Genomic DNA, 3793 nt, shown 5'->3' on the forward strand with positions numbered 1-3793 from the left:
TTATATTCCAATGTATCTGGGAGAACTAATAGGATGTCCAACTTGTACAAAATGAACAGCAACCTGATTTTTTTTGTCTCACCTGTCCGTATATTGCTGCGGTGCTCACTTATTCGTGTCTTAATGCTTCTACGGGTATTCCTATGTAAGACAGACCACAAGAACATTTCAACATGTAAATAACATTGGTGGACATGGAGGTAATCAGGCCCTTGATCTTAAATCGTTGTCCTGTGCTGGGGTGAGTAAATGAGTTGCATTTGTACGTGAAGCTGCACTGAACACATTGGCTACATTTGTAATTACCCTCCGGAACCTTGTCCAAGAAAGTTTCCCTTTTCTCTGGAGGGTAATCAGATTTAACCACAATGTCTCTCACATTTGGGGGTCTTCTAAAGACCATATGTGGGGAATATTTAAAAATGGGTTTCAATTGTGAGTCAATTTTTCATTGATAATCATCCTTAAATGCCTTCCCCAATGGTGAGTATTGGGTGAAGCACGGGGGTTAGGTTGGTTTGTCCTTTACTAACCTCGTCTCCAAGCTATTGCACACAGCACATAGGCAATACCGAGAATCCGTACCTGGGGAGGAAGTCTGGTGCGTGAGACAAGTCATTTTACACAACGCTCGAGTGGAACTAATTTGCTCGAGGGGGGACTCAAGAGTCATGACTTACACATCTCAGGACAACATCGCTAAACACTCCTGTGAGTGGGGAAAATGCCTCTTGCACTGAGATGCAATGTCTTAGATCCTAAATTAACAAGGAAGGAATGGTAAAATCCCTCAATTATTGTAATCGTTTCATAAATCTACAAAGGATCTACAGGCTTATTTCCATGGTAAAGTATTAATCGATTTAATTAATTAGGGGAATTGTTACTTACATTTCAATTATCGGAGATTGAATAAATCGCATGTGTTTTTGCTGCGTTGACTCTGATGCTTGCCGTCGATTTAATGTCACAAGTCAGAATTTGCACAAAACCAAATATTTTTATAACTAAACCAAGAAAGACCACAGCTTGTCGTTTCCAATGGGAACAAATGAGTCATAATAGGCAGAACAAGCAAGGAGATGGGCAGAGCCAAGCACGCGCTAGCGATATCCTATTGGTGCGTTCTAGTTACATCTGCATATTTCCGTTAGGGAACGCCTACTCTGTGAAGTGCGCGTGTGCAATAACTCACTTCGCCTTTGCACTCCTAACAGCGCGATTTAATTTTAAAAAACTTTTGCAAAGGGTGAAGTCTACAAAACTTAGTCCGTTCTGTTCATAACAGATTTTAGTTTCGGGAACAGGAAACTGTATTGAGATCAAATGTTTAGTTAATGAGAAGATTTGCAGAATGTCGGCCAAAATCCATCTCGTTCCATCTTCTCCCTGTTGCCCGCCAGTGGACTTCCTCTCACTACCATATTTGGTAGTTAGTAGAAACGCCAACCGGATGCTTCACATTTATACATCCAGAGAAATGTCTGTCTCATTGTTCTATCTATGACAAAACATTTTACCAGCATGGAGAACGAGCCACGAAAAAGAGTCGCTCGCTCTTCAAAACCAGGCAAAAAGGGTTTGTTTTTATAAGATATCATCCGACCGGTATTAACATTGTGTTTAGATATTGTTGGGTCCTCAAAAAGTGATGGAAACGAAGCTATCGTTCTTTCAACTAACGTTACGGTTGTGTTTACGTAGCTCTAGCTAATTTAGCTAGCAAGCTGCAAATGCAACCATAGCATAACGTTAACTGGCTAACGTTACTTTTATGGGTAAATTACAGTATACAGCTATCTTCCTTATATGAGCACTGACACCTAATTTCACTTATTTGACAGATGGGAAGAGTGTCAAAGAAGCACAGGCCGCAGCAGAGGAAGCAAGAAGGTATTTAACGTTAGCCTGGGTACCAGTCTCTTATGCTAGTTACAGTGCCTTTAGAAATTATTCATATCCGTTGACTTATTCCACATTTTGTTGTGTTACAGCCTAAATTCAAAATTGATTAAATATTTTTTTCTTCTCAATCATCTACACACAATACTGCATAATGACAAAGTCAAAACATGTTTTTTGACATTTTGTCAATTGTTTGAAAATTAAATACAGAAATGTCTGTACATAAGTATTCCCACCCCTGAGTCAATACACGTTAGAATCACCTTTGGCAACGATTACAGCTGTGAGTCTTTCTGGGTAAGTCTCTAAGAGCTTTGCACACCTGGATTGTAAGATATTTGCACATTATTCTTTAAAAAATTGTTCAAGCTCTGTCAAGTTGGTTGTTGATAATTGCTAAACAGCCATTTTCAAGCAGATTTATGTCAACTGTAACTAGGCCACTGAAGGACATTCAATGTCATCTTGGTAAGCATTCCAGTGTATATTTGGCCTTGTGTTTTAGGTTAATGTCCTGCTGGAAGGTGAACTTGTCTCCCAGTGTCTGCTAGAAAGCAGACTGAACCAGGTTTTCCTTGAGGATTTTTCCTGTGCTTAGCACTATTGCGTTTCTCCTTATTGATTTTTTTGGTACTTTTTACCCATTTTTCTCCCCAATTTTTGTTTATATCCAATTGGTAGTTGGTACAGTTTTGTCCCATCGCTGCAACTCCCCTATGGACTCGTGAGAGGCGAAGGTCGAGAGCCATGCGTCCTCCGCAACACGACCCCGCCAAGCCGCACTGCTTCTTGACACACTAATTGCTTAACCCAGAAGCCAGCCGCACCAATGTGTTGGAGAAAACACCGTCCAGCTGGTGACCGAAGTCAGCTTGCAGGTGCCCGGCCCGTCTTAGACCGCTGCGCCACTCAGGGGGCCGTTTGTCCTTATTTTGAATTGAAGCTATACAGAGTTGGTTACAATTCCAATTTTATCCTCCCAGAAGAGGCAGCATCTGTATTACAGCAAATAATATTGCTTAACTCCAATGTACTGATAGCGGATAAACCAATTGTCTTGGAGAGAATGTATAAGAAAGGTATCATGTTTATGAATGACATTGTAAACAACGAGGGTAGAATTATGTCATGCAACCAATTAATTCAGGTGTATGGACATATTGTTGTAACTTTAATGGGTTACAGAATTACTGTTTAAGTTAATTCATCGAGCTCTATGTAAAGATATTTGTAATTGTATTAGAATTTGTGTGTTGGAGATTGAGAGAACTACATACATATTTTGTTGTATTGGTTAGTATTGAATTACGCTTTTGACTGCAAGTTCCAGAATGCCTTGCGGCAGGAAGTAGAGAGAGAACGCGCTACTTAAGTGCAATTGACAAGTGATTATCTTGACCTTTTCGCTAGCAACTCATTATTCATTGTTCTGTAGAATCTAAAGTTTGTAAATGTAACGTGCACAAGTATTATTACTAAAAGAAGCTTTCAAATCAAACCCGACGTCCCGAGTCATTACTTTGAAGATAGTTATTCTAAAACATATATGCTCAATACAAAATTATAACCAACTCATCGCTGCCACAAAAATGGAAAAGGCAATTACTTAAAAAAGGAATTAATTAGTTTGTCTGCCACCAATACTTTTTTTATATAAATGGCTTAAAATGACTCATATAAATCGTAAAATGTATCAGTTTCACTTATGGTCTAGAGGGTTAACAACTATGCCACATAAAATTCAAGATATTTGTCCCAATACCATGGCATCGGGTTTATGAACTGATATACAAAGCAACAACTGATGAATCAATTCACCTTTTTCAATTTAAGCTATTATATAAGATTTTCACTAAAAATAATGCTCAGTATAAGGGTGTTCAACAGT

At 38.9% G+C, this 3793-nt stretch overlaps 1 long non-coding RNA gene across 1 annotated transcript; it reads left to right on the plus strand.

Moving 5' to 3' along the window:
• The first annotated feature begins 1456 nt into the window (after positions 1-1456).
• LOC139027364 (uncharacterized) lies at positions 1457-3615 on the plus strand. Its single transcript, XR_011479446.1, has 3 exons — positions 1457-1579; positions 1845-1893; positions 2411-3615. It is a non-coding gene; the product is annotated as an uncharacterized lncRNA (long non-coding RNA).
• The last annotated feature ends 178 nt before the right edge of the window (positions 3616-3793 follow it).

This window comes from Salvelinus sp. IW2-2015, unplaced genomic scaffold (assembly GCF_002910315.2).
Source record: "Salvelinus sp. IW2-2015 unplaced genomic scaffold, ASM291031v2 Un_scaffold11173, whole genome shotgun sequence".
Classification (NCBI taxonomy): Eukaryota; Metazoa; Chordata; class Actinopteri; order Salmoniformes; family Salmonidae; genus Salvelinus; species Salvelinus sp. IW2-2015.